This window comes from Notamacropus eugenii, chromosome 6, assembly GCF_028372415.1.
Source record: "Notamacropus eugenii isolate mMacEug1 chromosome 6, mMacEug1.pri_v2, whole genome shotgun sequence".
NCBI lineage: Eukaryota > Metazoa > Chordata > Mammalia > Diprotodontia > Macropodidae > Notamacropus > Notamacropus eugenii.
This window is the reverse complement of record NC_092877.1, coordinates 221782333-221802351: the sequence shown is the minus strand read 5'-3', so window position 1 is coordinate 221802351 and position 20019 is coordinate 221782333. Positions and strand designations below refer to the sequence as shown.

Genomic DNA, 20019 nt, shown 5'->3' with positions numbered 1-20019 from the left:
GAGCTTGGTTTCAGTTCCTGCTTCTAACATAAACTTTATACAAGACCTTGAATAAATGATGTAACTTCTCTTGATCTGAATTTCCTCATCTGAAAAGTGAAAGGGTTGGACTCTTGAGTTGACTTCTACCTCAGGATCTGGTAACTTATTTTCAAATTCTCTTCATAACTGATTTAGGCCAGTGATTTCATCTGAATAGAGATTCTCCAGGGATATGCATCTTTTGCTAATACCCATTACACATTAGTCTTAAAGAGCTGATTGGGCATTAACAAGTTAAATGGCTTATCCAGAGTCCCCTGAACAGCAGGTTAACACCAGCTTTTCTAATTCAGAGAGCAGCTTTCTACCTACCACTCCATCTTATTCATCAGTGCATATGGTAGAGATCACAATTGATAAGGTTTCTTTATGAGGTGGTACAGTACACATGAAACAGCAGTGATTTTGGAATCAAATTATCTCAATTCCTTTCTCTGCTTTGCTGCTTGTAACCTTGTTACCTCAACAACTCTTCTTTTCAAGTGCATTAAGTTTCTCATTCTATGAGGGGGCCAGACCTCTGAGGTCCCTTTAGTTCTAAATATATGATGCTATCCTACTAGTAATAATTCCCACTAATATTGCTAATTAAGTTTATCAATGTGCTTTCCTTGCAATAGCCTTGTGATATAGTAGAAAATTATTTTACCTATTTTACAGTTTGGAAAATGGAGTCTCTGAAATGCTAGATGATTTAGCATAGACATATGAGAATTTGAGAAATACTAGCAGAAATTTGAAGACAGAGTGGTCTACTTTAGCTGGAAGCATCAGGTAAAGGCTTGCAGAGGAGATAGCATTACAGATGAGGTGGGTCTTGAAAGAATCAAGGTTTACAGCAGATGCTATAGAATAGGAGACAAGTTTGTCCCATTCAAGGGAGTAGGTAGCTACCTCACCAAGGCGATACCCACAGTGGCAGTTATGAATATGCTGATATATTTACAGGTTTGAATCACAAGATGTAACAGACTCTCTTCATTAAAGATAGAACCAAGACGTTTATTCAAACACCAAAATGTCAAATCCATCATAGTAACAAAGAAATCCATCATAGTAACCAAGAAGTCTATGACTCATTATCAGGTCTTCCACCAAATAAACTCCCTTAAGCAAAATCACTCTCTTTCTCACTCACAGCTAGCTGCTTGATTCCTCTCTCTTTCCCAGCTCTGCCTCTTCTGTCTTACTTCCTTTTAGCTCTGCTCTACTCTTCCTGCTCCAGGTGATTTAGACTCATGTGAGTCCATGTGACTTAAGCAGGTCACATAGTCCTATTAATGGGTGGGAAAGATCTTCTCATTCCATTAAAAATACAGTAGCCAAAACAAAGGTATGAAGATAGTAGTGGGTAAGGAGTGGGTCAGAAAGTGGTCCTTTTAGATAAGTAAATGTGAAGTGAATTATGAGTTCAACCTGAGAAATTAATCTGGAATCAGCACGGAGGGCCTTGAATACCAGTATTGAGTTGATACATAAATTGGAAGGCAATGGGAGAGTTAGGTAATTAACTGAAATCCCTCTTCCAAATTTTCTAGTCCAAAGGAATTAAATATAAACAGAAAGTGACTTCAAGATGAAGTATTCAGGAATCTAAGGTAAGATTTATCAAAGGAAGAAGAATCAAAAGAAAACAAATTTCAGCAAGCTATGGTACTCTATAGAATCTCAGAAACTGAGAGAGGAAGAGAGCTCAAATGCCTGTACTGTGCCATCCACATACAAAAAGAAATTACTTCTATAACATATCTAACAAGTTGTGGTCCAGATTTTGTTTGAAGATCTCCAAGAAGGGGGAAACCCACTATCTCTTGAGGAAGTCCATTCACCTTTAAGATAACAATAACTAAAAAAAGGATAGCTACAATTGTCAGCAAAATTTTCTTGACCTCTAGCCTCTATCTACCTTTTTATAATTTCTATGCTTTGCTCTTTGTTCTGCCTTCTGAGGTCACATAGAACTTGTCTATTCCATTATCCATATGATGTATATTTAACTCTTAGTTTTTCACATATACTTACTAGCAGAGAGAATGAGATAGAAGGAATGTCTGAGAAACGTCAAAGGCTAACTATTTTAAATGCAAAATTAAAACAAATCTGCCCTGTATTAGTGCCACTTCTTCTTTGTAATTTTAACCATTCACTCTCAAATCTTTAATAAAATATTTACCCAACACCCTGAAGACATTTCTTTATATCTTTTATCTTTTAGTGGGAATAAATGTAGTACTTAGGTAATATGCTTGTCATTTCCTACTATGCATATGACATATATGGGGTTATATATCTCATGTAGTTCTGATTAGACCTTCCTTGACTGATATGTTTGTTTGTTTGTTTACTACTTCTTTATCACAAGTCATACATCTCAAACTACTTCAGCCTACTTAAGCCACCACTTCTCTCTCCATCACTCTTTGGGTCATGCACAATTTGAGTTCTTCAGAGATTGTGGTATTTCTTATTCATAGTTCTTTAGTATCAAAAAATAAAACAGTGTAGGGTCGTTAAAAGCCCTGAAAATTTTCCCAAATGTGATCCATTCTGTTTTCATCTCTTTTTTCTTAATTCTTCAACCAACTGTTTATCTGTTTTCAAAACTTGAAAATGACAGCACACACATATACACACACACACACATAAAAATCCCATCCATCCATCTATCTATCTATCTATCTATCTATCTATCTATCTATCTATCTATCTATCTATCTATCATCTATTATCTATCTATCTGTGGATTAACTCAGTAAACCGTTCTTTCAACTACATTTTATATATTCTGGGCAACAGGCATGTAAAAGTACACTTAGTATTTCCCATATGATTTTTCCGCAGGCCAAGATCTTTTCATTGCCAGTGAATCTTACTAAGATTTTATGGAATTCTAGGTCTTGATGCAATGAAAACACTATCACTTGCAAAGCAATGAATCTTGGGAATTTCACCATCTATCAAGACATCTTCTTTATCTGAGCTCTATTTAATGCATCATTTGTGACTTTGGTAAATATCTTTGATGATATTTCCTTTAACTTTAGTAAAGATGCAATTACTGATTTAAAAAAAGATATTTGAAAAATTCTCATTTTCTTCAGAGCTCTCTCTTCTAACGGTTACTTTTCTTCTTTACTAAGAACACATTAAAGTCTCTTTTCTATTCAAGTTAAATATCAGATGACATTCTAAAATATTTATCAATAACAACAATGTGATTCCATCTCTTCAGAATCTTAAAGAATCTCAGAAGCAAAGAATCAATGTTAGAACCCAAAGGGACTTCAGAAGTCACCCCATCGAAAATCCTACTATACTTAGAAAGTCTGTACAAGAGATGGTTATTCAATTCTGTGCACACACATTTCTAGTAACAGCAAAATCACTACCTCACAAAGTAGTAAGAGCTAATATTTAGGCAAAGTAAGAGAATCCCAGACTCTACCAGTTGGAAGAGCTGTTGAGCAGAACTTAACTCAGTAAAACCAAATATGTGAATAAGAATGCAATTCCGAATAAATCCAACAAGTATTCAGACTTTTACGTAAGTAGAACCCACTCCCTTATGAAGCAGTCCATTCTACTTTACAGAAGTACAATTGTTAGAATTTTTCCCTCTTATCATGGGCCTACATTTCCCTCTTTGAAACTTGCACACATTCTTCCTTAGTTCTTTTTTTTAGGGCCAGAAAAAGTAGAGAAAAGTTTCATCCCTTTTCTGTCATATTTAATGGCCTTTCCAATACTCAAAGACTGCTATCAGACTTTAGTCTGTCTTCTCCAGGCCATCTCTGTTCACTCAGGCCATTCATCCTATGGCATGGATTCAGGAACTCTACTATCACAGTTACTCTTATTTGGACATTCTCCAGTTTAAAAATGTCTTCCCTAAAATGAGGGGTATAGAGTGGTCAGAATGCAGAAAGATTTGCACCTATTTTTTTTTTTTGCCTCTGTGTTATACTTCTTTTTTATAAAGCTTTCAATCTCATTCATTTTCTTGGCAGCTGTATTTCAATATTAACTCATATCAAACTTACATTCCTCTAAACACAACAGAACATTTTCATATAAATTGTTATCTAGCTGTCCATATACAGTTTATGCTTGCAAAGTTGGCTTCTTTTTTTTGCCCCTAGAGTAAGTTTTTACATTTATCTGTATTACATTTTGTCTTGGCCCAGGATTATTACTACCTCAATTCCAATGGGGAAACAAAAAGCAAAAAAAAAAAAAAAAAAAAAAAAAGAGACAATAAAGAGACAAGATAAAGCAACAACAAGAAAGAAAACAGCAATAAAAATGTGTAGTCAATAGAGGATTGGCTTTAGAGTAAAAAAATTCCTTGGTTCAGCATTTGACTCTGACATATATTATTTGTGTGTGTACCTTTTAGTAACCCATTCAACTCTTAAAGAATCTAAGTTATAGAATTACTACTGATAACAGCGTTCATTTCAAAGACTATTTAAAATGAACAAAGTCTTTTACATAAATTTGCTTATTTGTCCTCCATCTATGGAATTCATTTATATGCAGGACCCTAAATGATATGAATTTATTTTGCAGAAAGATTAGAGATAAAGATAAGACCTGAGAAATCAGCATCTTCTTATTGAGATATTAAGTGACTTGACTAAGGTCACGCAGCCTCTCTTTGTCAGAGGGGAAGTTTGAAATTAGGCTTCCCTGCCCTCAAGGCTAACTCTTTGCTTGTTATACTAGTGGAGTTAAATAGACATGGGACGACTAAGCTGCATGGAAGGATCTGTATGGGTCATGTAATGAGTTGGATAGCTGCACAATTTTTTTTCTGTTTTTTTTGTTTTTATTTTGTTAGATATTTCTCAATTACATTTTAATCTGATTTGCGCTACACTTGACAGGGTTATGGGCTGTACGTGGCCCATGGGCCACACATTTGACACTTCTGCTCTATATCATGCTGCCTCTCATTTTAAGGGAACACAAACTAAACTCAAAATATAAAAAAATCATTATGTGGAATAATGACTTAGTTGCTTCAGTTAAAATCGGAAATCCTAGATTCTGTTCATGGTTCCTTCCCTCACTTCTGTGAAACTGTTGTACATCTCAGTATATTCATTTCTCTCATTTATAAAAAGGCTATTCTAGTCCTTGCCACCTACCTACCTTGCAGGGATGCTGTGAAGATTAATGAGATCATTCCTGTAAAGCATTTGAGTTCCTAGGAGATAGGTGATATAAAAATATGAGGCATTATCATTCTGTCATTCATATATTAGCTTTCCCACTCTTGAAAGACCTCAAGGTAAAATAAAAAAGAAACAAACCCAGACCCACAGTGAGAAATATCTAATGAGATCTGTTTTTTCAATACTTTTTCCATATTTAATTCTTACAGTTCCAAGGGTTTAATATATTAAGAAGTTCATTTCAAATAATTTTAGAAATCTTAACATAGAGACCTCCTAGCATCTAATTGAATGTTTTTTAACCTATCCAATGGGAATGTTTCGGGTTGGGATATAAGTGAACTCAGATGTATGAACATTCATTTAATCTCTTTGAAGTACAAGATCTATTTTTTGACTATATTAATAGATCATCAAATTAAGGTTAAATATAGTCTAATTGTTCTACACTATTTTGATGGAGGGTCATTTATAGGTACACACCTCAATTAAAATGAGAGAATATTTCTTGCTTTTCTGTAATAAGCATTTACCCTAAATACCTGTGACAGTGGGGTCTGTGCCTTTTGTCTGCATAATGATAGCTTTTCATAGAGAAATTTTCTCTCTTCTCTCAGAGCATCTTATTCTTGGATCTCATGTGCTTATCTTCTGTGTTACAGCTATATTTAAGCAGGTCTTATCTTCCCTACTGGACGGTAAGCTCTGTGAGAGCAGGGGTCATGTCTTATCTTTGTATAATTCCCGGGGCCTAGCATTTAGGCAATGTTGAATAATATTTGTTGAGTCAATAAATGAAAGTTTTATAGCTTTCATTTATTAGGATTTGATTTTGGAAGACAGTAAAGACATAGGAAAGAGCTATGAAATTCATTTTTTTATTACAGTTATGTTGTACTTGAAGTTAAATTTTAAGTAAATAAATTATTAGATTTTTTTATCTCTTGAGATATTTCACCTTATATATAAGGTTCTCCAAATATGAAATTTGCCAAACTTTACCCATTTTCCTCAAATTAATTCATAAAGTTGCACATATAGTAATAAGGAAAGGGAGCATGCTGAGTAGGGAGGTGTTTCAAATCACTTGGATCAATACTGAGGACATATAAATGAGGCCTGTATTGTAGGTATTGAATGATGTTGGATTTCAAATATGGTCTCCAAGGTCCCCTTTAAATTTTAACATTCTCTGAATTGTTGGTTCCTTTTCTGGAATTGAGGTCTTAATATTAAAATAAAAACAAAGAAAAATAAACAAAAATTCCTCTATCAAAAACCAGAAAATGTACAAGGATATTATTTGGGAAAGGAATAAGGTTCATGTAACCTGACTGTAGAAGACCTAGCTGTGATGCTGCTGAGAAACAGTACTCTTCCTGGAAAGTGGCTTTGGAATTACACAGGGAGAAATATAAGATGTTATTCTCAGAAAGGACTACATGTTTGAACACAGAATTCATGCAAGACTTTTACTTCTAGTCTTAAAGAACACATATTCCTCTACAGTGTCCCCTTATGGCAGATTGTAATCTTTCATCAGATACCTTATTTGTGAGAACCATGATATGGTGGAAATAACTCACAGAGAAAACATTTCGAGTGTGAGTTTAAGAAGAAAAGAATTTTCCCATTCTTTGGGGTTCTTTATAGTAGAAAAAAAACCCTCTAGCTTACCTGGTATAGGGTAGGGGAACCAAAGTAGGATATGATAATTAATTTTTAGTTTTTGGACTTACATATCCTGGAGATTGAAGCTGGATTATAATTCTGACAAAGTAATAAAGCACCAAATTTTCCTTAGTGAAGACCTTACATTTCTTGGTATCTCTTAGAGTTGCTTTAGCTTTTATTGTATCATCTAGACTGCTGGTGACCTATAATCCAGATAGAATGAGAAAGAGTATTTGTGTCTAAATCTAAATCCTCTGTTTAGAATTTATAAAGCATTTTTTTGTCCCTAAAGACGAGATCTCACCATGTTAAAATTGTACTTAAATGATAATACTAAAGATAAAAATAACAGAATTACTAATGAATATGAGGTGATAATTATCTCATTATTCTAAGTTCAAATGCCTTTATGTTTTATTAGTCCTATATGTCTTCAACGGGCCTTATTTCCTTTATGTCAAATAAAAGATCTTCTTTTTTAAAACCTTTAACTGCTGGGGATGGAAGCTCAATTCCATGTGGACAGTCTCGGGCGGGTAAAGGTGGGAACTTCTAAATCTTAGAGTTCTCATGAGGACCCCCATAAAACACCAGGGAATCGAGGAGTGAGACCGAGCAATCTCGTGTATTTCCGCCTCTTCCCGTGAGAAACGTGATGGGAGGAACATCCCCCTCGAGACTGTCCCAGATCTGGGCACACCTATTGTTATCTAACAGGCACAGTATTCAGATGCAAACTATGCGGCTGGAGAGCTTAATTAGGGTCAGGAAAGCCTGAAGGCGCTCTTAGAGTGGAGGGGCCCTGACGGACAGAAGGCCTCTCTTCTCTTTTCTCTCTTCGCTCTCCTCTCCCCCTCTCTCCCCACTTACACTTCTACTTCCAATCTCTTACCGTAAGATCTTTGCCTCCTTGGGAGATTTTCTCTCTCCCTCCTAAGGAAGAGCTTCCCCTGCACATGTAACCGAGACCCTGAATAAAAGCTTAACCCTTGTTCGACTCCGGAAAGTCTCTTCTCTCATACGTTTATCCGGTTTGGCCAACCGAAGACCTGCGATAGAGGTAAGGTAAGACTCGGGTAGCCCTCAGGCCTCTAGGCCTGGCATTTAACAACCTGGCCCTCACCTACCTTTCCAACCTTGTCATATATTAGTTCACTTGCTACATGCTGATGTTCAGTCAGACTGGCCTTTTTGATGTTTCTCCCACATGACATTTCATCTTCACACACCTTCCCTTTGCCATGGTCATCAACGCATGGCTCGAATGCATTGAGACATGTGCATTGTCACTCAGTATCAGTTGTATCCTTCAAAACTCAGCTCCAAAGTCACCTTCTCGATAAAGCCTTTCCCAAAATCTTTTCATCTCCCCCAAATTGCCTAGTGTTTATATACTTCTATATATGTACATGTTGTCTTTCTTCTTTTCCACACCTCAGAGTATGTTGTAAACTCCTTGATAGAAAGAATGGTTTCACTTTTCTCTTTTTTGTTCCATGTGCTTAGAACAGGGTAAAATATGTAGGCAATTAAAATGACTATGAATTGATTTAATTTTTATTTGATTAATGTTTATAATTGATTTATTGATTGAGAAGATATGGAAGAAAAAATTTTTCACCAGTGTAATTTATTCATGATGTATAACTTCATACGGTACCTATGGACATTTGAGAAAGCAGATAACAAATAGTTTAAGCCAATGTCACTTTTCCCCAATTTTTCTGCTCAATTGGAACTTAACGTCTATAGACCACAGCCTGACATACTTCTTCCTCATGCTCTCTTCTCTTTCTTCTTGGTCTTTCAGTAGAATACAATATATTACAGGTAGCAAAATGAGTCTCGGTAGATTAAAAATAAAGAAGTATCTTTAAAGAAATAATCTTCAGCATTTCTGGGTGAAATATTTCTAAAGGACTATTTTTTTTCTGGAAAGCAAACATCAAATGATGGTAACTTTAGGCTCATTTAAGTTTCCAACTGCTGTAAAGAAAACTGTAAAAAATCAAAATGAAGAAATCAGATATTCAGATTTTCTAACTGTAGTAATTTCTCACCTTTCACTTGCTCAAAAAGCTTCCTGTAATTTTAAGTTTTTGCCAAGTACATGTCTTTCAACTACCAACTTTCACACCTACAATATAATCCAGATGGAGAATTTATGCTTCTTGAATCCTGAAGGAGATCTAGGTTCTGTTACACAGTGAAGATATTCAGGGCTACGCTTAGCTTGATAGAAAGCTTAAAAAGTATAACAAAGTCCTTTTACTCTATATATTCAGTTCTTGTATCGAAATTGGCAGAGGCCATGGTGTTTTCATTCTCTCTCCAGAGGAGTTTGCCACCCTCCATTTTTCTCAACATCTAAATCCCACCCGCCCCCCAAAGATGTATCCTTTGATCATGGGGAGTCCCCATAGGACACAACTACAAGAATGAAAGAATGTGAAAGTTGTACAGACTCAGCAGCATAAACATATGGAGGCTTTCTCCAGAGAGAGATTTTTCCTACTTCCAAGAATGTAATTTTAAAGTCACCTGCATCTAAAACATCCCTTGAAAATGTTTTCTTTTCTGTTGTTTTGATAACTTTAAATTTAGGTACTTGCAGTACATTTTCACATAAAAAATTCATTAAATGACATTATTATCATCCTCAGCAGCAGCATTTCTATACTACTTCAAGTTTCCAAAGTACTTAATTTACATAAATTCATTTGATTCTCACAATAATTTTTGAGTCAAGTGCTACTATTTTTTCCATTGCAAAGATAAACAGGGAGAGAGAGGTTATGTATTTTGTTCAGGGTAACATCATGAGAGCATCTCCCATTCTGTCTTCAGTCTATGACATTCTTGATTCCAAATCCAATACTATCTACTATCATGACTTATTGCCCAGTTGTGATTACTGATGATAATATGTGTTACTGCTATTAATACTAACAAAGTTAGTTTTCAGCGAAATTTCTTATTATACAATGGCATGGAAATGTTTGTTTTATTCCATAAACTAAAAATTAAATAAATCAATCAATTAAAATTATTATGGTTCCTTTAAGTTGAGAAAATGCTTTCAAAAATGTTTTTCATTTGAAGGTAGAGAATGTTTAGTTTTATTGTGTTGAATGTTTTCGTTTCCACATTGATTTCAAAAAAGGATTTGAAAGAAGTGAAGTTTGCTTTAGGGTGTCATGAAAGCCATGGTTGAGAGGATTGGGGTAATTAATGGAGGGCCTTGTACCTATACCGTTTTGAAGATTTCAGACTTCACATCATGAGAAATAGGGGAGCACTAAATATTATGAAGTAAGAGAAAAACCACCATGAAAAGGATGCTAGAAGAAATATATTTCTTCTTCCTGGAGCATGACTTGAAGCAGGGAGAGGTTAGAGGCAAGAAGACCTGTTGGGAGATTGTTGTTATAACATTATCTATTTCATACATCTATTTAAAAAAAAGATTTGTTCTCTCAATTTTTAAAGTAACTTTAGCTTCCTCAATTTTTCCTATTACTTTTTATTCTGATGCAGTCTTGTTCAATTTTGTAGTTTTCAGTCAGTTTTATGTTCTTACCTAATAGAAATGGTTTATAATGGTAAATAAGAAACAATATTTCTTTTGGTACTGGGTACCACCTCAAGACTCAGCCAAAATATATATGGACAACCCACTGTCTGCAGAACATTTAGGGAGTCCCAGGATGACAAATACAAAAAAAAATAAAAATATTGTCCTCATGGTAAAGACAAAGTTAGCCTGAGTAGGCATGGGTTTTAAATACTTCTTTAGATGGACTGAGAAGTCTGAAAGGTACATTGTGAAAATGGGCTTACCAGAAACCTTTTTCCTAATGTCCTGCTGTAGAACCTGAAGTTTCGTGATCAGTGGTATGTCTTAAATTTCTCTGGAGACATTTACTTTTTAAATGTCACTGAATTAAGGCTCTACCTTAATATGGTAGGGTGGAAAAAAACATTTTGATCTAAAGTGAGAGAATCTGCATTAAAGTCCCAGATCTGTCACTTGTTATCTACAACATGTTGGGCAATCATTTAATCTGTTTGGGCCTTGGTGTCACATCTGAAAAATGAGAGGGTTGGATAAGATAACCTCAGAGGTGCTTGCTGAGTTCAAAATCTAAGATTTTGTTAACTACATTAAAGATACAGCAGAATAGATGAATTTAAATAGCTTATGTTTCAGTGTTCACTGTTAATAACCTGAGAAGCCAAGAGTGGATCCTCAGAAAATAGAACATAGAGCAGGAACCTTTTGAGGAGTAAGGAATGGTGCACAAAAGGAGGAGGTAATGAATGAATAAGAGCCAAACCTACTCTCCCAAATACAGTTGTTGTTATTTGTTCTTTCTAGAAGGGTGATGCCTTGATATGCAAGTGAATTGGATTTAAATAGGCAGAGCTATGCAGAGTCATCAACCTCACTCTCTCCTCCAGAGTCATCTGAATCCAGTGGCGAAACATAGGTCGAGATGATTGGTGATGGCTCTGGATGGAGTGGGAGACCATGGCCTTTTTAAGCTAAAGTCTTTCCCATGTCTCAGTTTGTCTAAATGAATGCCCATTCATAACTAAAGGCTAAACTAAAAATCAAGGCAAAAGAAGCCCTAATTTGACTTTACAAAAGAATGAGTCCAAGAGGGGAAGACCCTAAAAGTTTCTGACTAGAAAAGAAACAATCACTCTTTATGCCCAGTCCAAGCCATCAAAACCCAAACAATGAGTAAGTGAGATTTGGACTGAGACCTCTTACTGGTCAATCAGTGAGAGCCAGAGTGATTTGGCTTTAAAGGCATAGCCAAGTAGCTCCATTTGAATCCTAATGGACTTTATCAAAGACTGGTTTTCTAGGGCTATTTTTCAAGAAATCATAAATGAAAACTACATGAGACAAAAGAGATAATTGTCCCAATTTAAAAAAATGAACAAATGATAGTATAAATAAAAGGCAAGTAAATAAATCTACCTCCCAAACCTTAAGGGATCTTGCAAAATAAAAAGGATAAAAATTTATATTTGTATTTCTTTGGAAAGAGCCCTCATATGTAAGGATATGACTCCCCACATGGACAGAGGGGAAAGAACTGGAGGATAAAAAAGGAGAGGAGGAAGAGGAAGAAGTAGCAGCAAAATACAGTAGGAGTGCCACAATACAATCCTAGAATAGCAAGGATACTTATAAGATCAGCTGTAATAAAGGGGAAAAAAACATGTCACAGAGGAGAGATTGCTGGATTTGAAGTTAGGAAATACTTCATTCAAATTCTTAAATATTAGCTGTGCAAAACCTGGCAAGTCATTTAATCTCTACCCCTCAGTTTCCACATATTTAAAATAGGAGTAATGATAGTCTATACCTTACTGTGTTATAAGAATAAAATAGCATATGTAAAGTATTTCAAAAGACTTAAAGAGCTCTATGAGTGTCAGTTATTAGTATTATGACAAAAGGGGATACGAAACCAAAATGAATCACAAGAAAGATTAAAAACCAAAACAACAAATTGGAGATTTTTCGTAGGACCAGCATCACCTCAAGGACTTTTCAACCTTGTTCAGGGCTGAAAACACAAACAGATAGTTCGAGTTGGTAAATATTTAGTATATAATGGGAATGTTAATTTCTACTTTGTCTCAAGATTTTTTTTTTTTTTACTGAGTGTAACTGGACCATTGCTTTTTATTTCTAAGGTCTTGCATTTATTTACCATTTTGTTTACTTGTATACAATTAAAGTACCATAGGATGTTGACTGTCGTGTTAAATCAGACTAGGTGTTGTTAAGGAAAACCAGATTTTTTTTTCTATTTCTTCACCTTTAATGTCAGAAAATGAATTCCCGTTCTAGGAGAGAGAAGGTAGAAAGTGACTATCTCCATAGGCTGAATGCCATGCACAAATGATCTCCTCAATTAAATGTTTGATTTGAAAGCATATTGGGATGTCTCTGCTCTAATAAAACTGAAATATATACACTGAATATTACATGTTTGGGAGGTAAAATCATTTAAGGTTCTTACATCTGCTCAAGCAGTGGTATCCATTCTGAATTCCAAAGCATTTACTGCACATGTCTCAGATTTGAGTCCTTAATACCCCTCTGGCCTTATCTGACCATTTTGAGTATATTTATTCTCCCTGATGGTATGAGGCCAAATCTTACACTCCATCTGTATTCGTTATAGAGCCTAATCAAGTGCTAATATTTCATTCCATAAGTAACTGATGAATTTCACTGAATGCATCTCCTTACCTAAATCAGGTGACTCAAAAGTTTATCCCTAAAAGACATTGATTCTTTAGTAAAGATTCTAAGATATAACTTATCCATTTGGGTACGTTCGTAGACTTTGGCATTCATGAGTACCCAGATGCTGAGAGATTTTTATTTGTCAGAAGAATTAACATCGTAGTCTTATAATCTTCTACAGGGTATGTCTATCATCTTTGAAAAGATGAAAAATCTTAAATCTCACTACAGAGACGCTTTTTTCATTTTTGACATGAATATGAAGGATACATGACATTTATTATCTGCCGGCAAAAAGAAAGGTCTGAGAAGTGGCAGATGAAGTTTAGTGATAAACCTAAATATCTTTCCACCAGACTTTGAGGCTGGTGCTTTTTTTTTTTCAAGCTATTTTTGTCACCGATGCTGTATGCCAAGCAAAAGTATTTCTAACACCATTAAAACGTTCCTCGCGCTTCAAGTGCAAATGTTTATTTGCTCTTAGTGTTTTTTCTGAACAGAACCATTGTCTGAAAATAATGTCTGTCATGTCTTTTCAAAGAAAGGTTAACAAGGAGGATGTATGACAAAAAAAAAAGTCTACTAAGTGAGCTTTTCACTTTTTAGGGGTAAAAAAGGGTTTAAAGTGTTTGCACTTCTTATAAGGAGTGTGTGGTAGTGACAGGCTCCTTCTAAGACATCTTGCCCTTGAAAATTTCTGTAACCGGTTGAGGCACCACTGTCTGTTCCTGGTGAGGTCTGATGCCTTCTCTTAGAATACAAAACAGATTAGGAGCTGGGAAATAATCTTCCAGGGCGCCCTGTTCTCTATTTTTCAGCAACTTATCTTTTTCATTCTTTGGTGGTGATTGCTATTTTTGGCCAAGGCCACATAATGTCTGGTACACTCTAATACATCTGAGAAAGTTTGTACATGCTGGCCACATTCTTGTGACTGGTTTCATTCCTGTAAGAGACATTGTGGCCTGAATGATGTAAGTCTCATTTGATTTTCTCATTGAACCAATGTTATGATAAATAAGGGGCTAACTCTCTGAACAAGGACTTGAATGTCCATTGCTTTATAGACTTAAATGTAACTATGTTAAATCATCAGTGAGTGATATGCATGTACATCATAAGGCTTTCTAAAGTGTATGTAAAGCAATTAAGCAGAGTAACAAAGTAAACTATAAAATAAGATTATATTTCACCTGGCAGTTTCCTAGTATATTATGCAAAGTTCCTTTCTTACCTCAACGTGATACCTACCTCATTTTTAGTGTGACAACTTATTAGGTAAGGGAACACTGTCATTGAGTTTACATTATTCTAAGTGACTTCTTTGGGGAAATTTTTAATAGCTATCTTTAAGGAAACTTAGGCGACACATTCAGTACTTCTGGATACATTTTAGTGGTACAAGGGACAGAGTGCCCAGTCTGGAGTTGGGAAGACTCATCTTCGTGAGTTCAAAGCTAGCCTCAAACACGTATTAGCTGTGTGACCCTGGGCAAACCACTTAACCCTGTTTGACTCAGTTTCTTCATTTATGAAATGAACTAGAGAAGGAAATGGCAAACCACTCCAGTATCTTTGCTAGAAAACTCCAAACGGGGTCACAAAAAGACATGACTGAAAAGCAGCTGAACAAGAAACAAGAGAGAAGCTTTTCGAGAAGTCAAACCAGAGGTCTGTTTCGCTATCTTCTTTTACTCTTTGTAGATTTCTTTGTTGCAAGCATAGGATATGGAAATCAAGTTATTATATATTTTTCATTGTCAAAAAAACTAGGTTTTTCTGCTTACCTGTACAGTCATTTTCTCAACATGAGAATTTACCCATCTACCTCAGTGTTGTACAAGACATACCTTTCTTTAAGATACAGGAACCGATCCTGCTTTGCACTCAGGTTTTTATTCTTGGATTCCTTGCTGTGCTCTGGTCTAACAACAAACTCCTCAGATTGGACTTGATCAGTGGCCAAAACCAAAGCTACAGACTTGAATTTGATCCTGAATGCACAAAATCAGGAACTATTCCATATCAGTCACGGCTCCTGCTGTGTTTTCAGAATGGTGAACTGCAGTCTTCATGGGAGCATTACCTTTTCAAGTTGTTATTCTATTAAAATTATTTTTTGTGATATAAATGCCATGAGTATACTTATATGGATGGAATATATATTCCTAAAAAGTGATATGTAATTTAAAGTAAATATGCCAGAATTCCTATCCCTGAATATGTTTTAACCCATTCAGAATAGTGACTTGGAGAAGATATTCACTTGTTCAAACAATATTTTCATTGTTGAAAGAATCTTTGGAACTTTTTGTTTGTTTTGGAAATTGTGTCCACCACCAGCAAATCATACGAGGAAATTCGATTTGTCATTTTATCTTCCTCCGGTTGATCTTGACCTTGAGAGACCCAGAATTACACAAAGGAAGATGGATACTGTGGAATCAGAATACACTTGTCTGTCAGAGGAAAAATTTCAGAGATCACCAGAGAGGAGATGGACTATTTCATCTTTTTATCACTCTATTTTAAGCATTATTTGCTGTTAACATGGATATTCTTATGTTCATTTGGAGAACAAATGATTTCCTATATTTAATAATGTCTTAAAATAGCTAAATTGTCAGTACTAAATTTCTTTTGACCACGTTTGTGTGTATATATGTATGTGTACACACATAGCTAAGACAACTATTCTGGTCAAAGAAACCCTAAGAGCAAATAACCATTTGCACTTGAAGTGTGACAAGTATTTTAATGTTGTTAAAAATAATTTTGCTTTGCATATGGTTGTGATGGCAATTGTGACAACATGGTATAGTGGAATAAACTCTCTGGGCCTTATGAAAAGTTCTAAAATGTAAAGTTATGGTAGAGCTGCAACTTTTCTTCTTCTGCTTACTCTTCTACTTTTTCACAAATTGCAGGAAATGTATGTTACATTTTGAGTTGGAGGGGTAGGAAATAAAGACAATAAAAAATCGTGATGGAATTGGGGGTGAAGGACCCTTTATTGCATACCACCTGCTGGTTCCCAGTCCAATGCAGTCTGATGCAAGCGGATCTAATTCAACCCAATCTGATCAACTCTAGTCCAGTAGGTACTTCTTAATCATCTACTGTATGGATGGCAGGTACTAGGTACTAAAGATGCAAAGACAAAATGAAAAATAATCCCTGTCCTCCAGGAGTCAAGATTTCACTGAAAGGAAACAGCATGTACATAAATAAGCATTTACATAAGGGTATGAGGAAGGACTAGTAATAGCCAGTGATAATACAAGAGGATAGTGAAGGATATGGCATATGAACTGAATCTCTTCATCTCTGCCTACTGGTTTTCCTGGCTTACTTTAAGTCCAATTAAAATTCTGTCTTCTACAGGAATCCTTTTTTAACCCCTCTCATTTTCAGCGTTTTTTTTTTTTCTTAATTTCCTATTATCCCTGCATATAGCTTGTTTACACACATTTGTTTGCTTGCGTCTCTCTCATTAGATTATAAGCCCCATGAGGGCAGGGACTGTTTTTGCTTCTTTTTGTATCCCTACTAGTGGGGCAGCTAGGTGGTGCTGTAGATAGAGCACCAGTGCAGGAGTCAGGAGGACCTGAGTTCAAATCTCACCTCAGACACTTGGCACTCACTAGCTGTGTGACCTTGGGCAAGTCACTTAACCCCAATTGCCTCATCCTTGGTCATTTCCAGTCATCCTGATGAATATCTGGTCACTGGATTCAGATGGCTCTGGAGGAGAAGTGAGGCTGGTGACCTGCATAGCCTTTCCTCACTCAAAACAAAGTCAAGTGCCAGTCATGTCATTATTTCTTTGATGGCATGGTCTTCTTCGGCAACGAAGGACGAACACACATCCCTACTAGTGCAATGGCTGGCATGTAGTAAGATTTTAACAAATATTTATTGACTGACTGATTTTTTTAAAATATAGAACACTTCGTAGAATTGCATATCATCCTTGTGTAGATACCATGCTGATCTTCTCTGTCTCTTTACAATTGTAATATATGTGTTGCCAAAGTCAACACCTGACCGACTTAGTGAGGGAAGTCAGTGATTCTAAGAGAAGCAAATAGGTCAATTTATCTGAAACAGAGAATGTGAAGTCTGGAAGTATTAGCTGGAGCCAGTGTTTTTCATGTCAAACTTGAGATGTATATATATATTTTTTTATTCTGGAGGTAATAGGGAGCCATTGCAGCTCCCTGAGCAAGGAAATAGAATGGCCAGATAAGCTTTAGAAATGTTATTTTAGCAACTATGGAGAGGATTCGTTGAAAAAAATACTAGAAACTGAGTACAATTAGAAGGTTATACTGTTGTGGAAAAGATAACAAGGGCCTGAAACAGAATGGTTGAGAAAGGGAGAAATGGAGCTAGGTCATTCATGTAGTCTTGAAAAAGACCTGGAAGTTAATTAGACGCAGAGGAGAGGGTAAAGGAAAGGGAAAAGGATGACTGCAACATTGCAAACTTGGTTCTCTGGAAGAATGGTAGGAGCCTTGGTAGGAATAGGGGATTTTCAAGGAGGGATGGGCTTGGAGTAAGATAACAAATTCTGATTTAGTCACATTGAGTTTTCATTGATTGTGAGAAATGAAGGCATAAACAATAGGTAATTGTTGAGGAAGACTATGGAGGTAGTTTTGGAGAGAGGACTAGGGCTGAAATTTGGGAACTCACTATTGAATTTCAAAGGCAGTGGGAACTTACCTGATTACTTCATCCAGCCTATGAAACTAGTTTGAAAAGTATTCTAACTCTAAACCTGAAATGGATATATGGGAATGGGGTGAGGGTAAATGGTAGAGGGAAAGGGGATCAGCACAGAGCACATCTTTTCTGGGCCTTTCTCCCCTACCTCAGTGTAAGTGTGGTCACAAATCCCTGGTTCTTCTGCTCTCATTAGTGGAAGTGGGGATTACAGTAGCTTGCCTCCATGGTAGGCTGCCCCTGAATAGGCAATAAATATTTAAATAAAAAATTAACATAAATAAATATTTATTAATCACCTACTAAGTGCCAGATATTTAGGGACTTAGGATATCTAGGTGGAGTAGTGAGCACTGAGGCTGGAGTCAGGAAGGCCTGAGTACAAATTTGGCCTCAGTCACTTATAAGTTGTGTGATTCTGGGCTAGTCACATAACCTCTGTTTGCCTCAATTTCTTCAGTTATAAAATGGGGATGACAATGGCATCTATCTCCGATGGTTATTGTGAGAATTAAGTGAGGTAATAATTATAAAGCATTTAGTTAGCACAGTGCTCTGCAGATGGTAAGTATTATATAAATTTTATCTTTTATTTTCATTAGACACTGTGGCTACAAATATGAAAAAGAAGGTAATTCTGCCCTCAAGGAGCTCATAATCTAACAGTGGTAAGGCAAAAGAAAGGCGAGTGGTATTGAGTGGATGGGCACTGCTGAGTAGCCAGCTCAGGGCACCTCTATGAGTCCAAGCCAGGCAGAACACTGATGCAAAATGAAGCATAACAATGTTCTGAGCCCTATATAAAGGAAAGCTTTGGGAAAAGTGTAATGTTCAATCTTGCAGTTGGAGGGAAGAGGCAAATGACTGGGTTGACTGGCCAAGTATTAAAGGTGAATCCCCCCAGTCTATCTTTTTCTAGAGACAACAGAGATGTCCTTGCTCCCATGCTCTTCCACTCCTGGCCTTTATTCATTTCAGACCTCCTGGCTGCTCTGAATCTAGTTCAGACAAGGTGATTATAGTTTTATTTATTTATTTTTGTTTACTGTAGTTATTGAAGTCCTAGATGGGACCACAAACTGGGAGTGAAACAGCACTTATGGTTGCTTCCCCTCCCAGGCTTACTTGCCCTCTTGTCCAAGTGTGCAGTTTCTTGACCACCGAGATATCTGTCAGTTAGAGACCCTTGCTCTTGTCCTCACTTCCTATTCCCTGACTTTGGCTTACATTGGGAGGCACACAGGTTTTTCGATCTAAGGTGAACTTATGAAAAGAGATGTCTGACTCGGATTGTCCCAGATGCTACAGGTACTGGTGGATGAACCTTGTTTCCTTGGATCTAGAAAGCTGAATACCTATTCTCCCATTTTTACCCTGTGGTGTAGAGATCTGTAGAGGCTGCTCCCCCATCCCTATGGGACCAGGTACTCTCTAAACTTGGCATGGCCTGTGATTAAGCCCCACTTGCTATGCCCCTCTTATACCCATGAGTAACAGCTGTTGTTGTTGGTAGAAAAATTCTGAGTACTAAGTGAGAGATAATGCCAAGCATTGATAAAAATACAAAAAAAATCACGTTTTGCCCTCATTGAGCTTAAAAATATAGTTGGAGAAAAGAGACATACATATATGAAACAGTGAAGTAGCAAAACAACCCAGTATGTGATTGTGTCAGAATGACTGGCACATACAATAAGTACAAAGGAGTTCAGAGAAGACACAAATCAATGTGGGTTGGACTCGGTTCAGGAACACTTTATGAAGGAGGTGGGATGTAAGCTTTAATAAGGAATACAAGTCTTGATAGTAGCCTGCTTGCTTCTGAAAACTTGCTACGCACAGCTGGTACCTGATAGGGAATGGGGATGGAGTAGGAGGACTGACAGAACTGTTAGGTATAAAAGGGAAATATGAAGCAAAAAGATTATAAATTATTCTCCATGAAGATGTATTTTCTTAAAGTCATGTTGAGATGTTGCTAAAGCATATTTTAAACAAAGAAGATGGGGAAATGATCTCTCATTTTATGAACTGGGACACAAGAGACCTGAGTTGCAGTTTGGGTTCTATGATACAATAGCCTTGAAGATATGATTATCTTCATTTTGCCAGTGGAAGACCTGG

General features: G+C 36.3%; 1 non-coding gene across 1 annotated transcript; it reads right to left on the bottom strand.

The window, feature by feature from the left end:
- Positions 1 to 17103: 17103 nt before the first annotated feature.
- On the bottom strand, positions 17104 to 17210 carry LOC140512999 (U6 spliceosomal RNA). The gene has a single exon (XR_011970044.1). It is a non-coding gene; the product is annotated as a U6 spliceosomal RNA (small nuclear RNA).
- Between the last annotated feature and the right edge of the window lie 2809 nt (positions 17211 to 20019).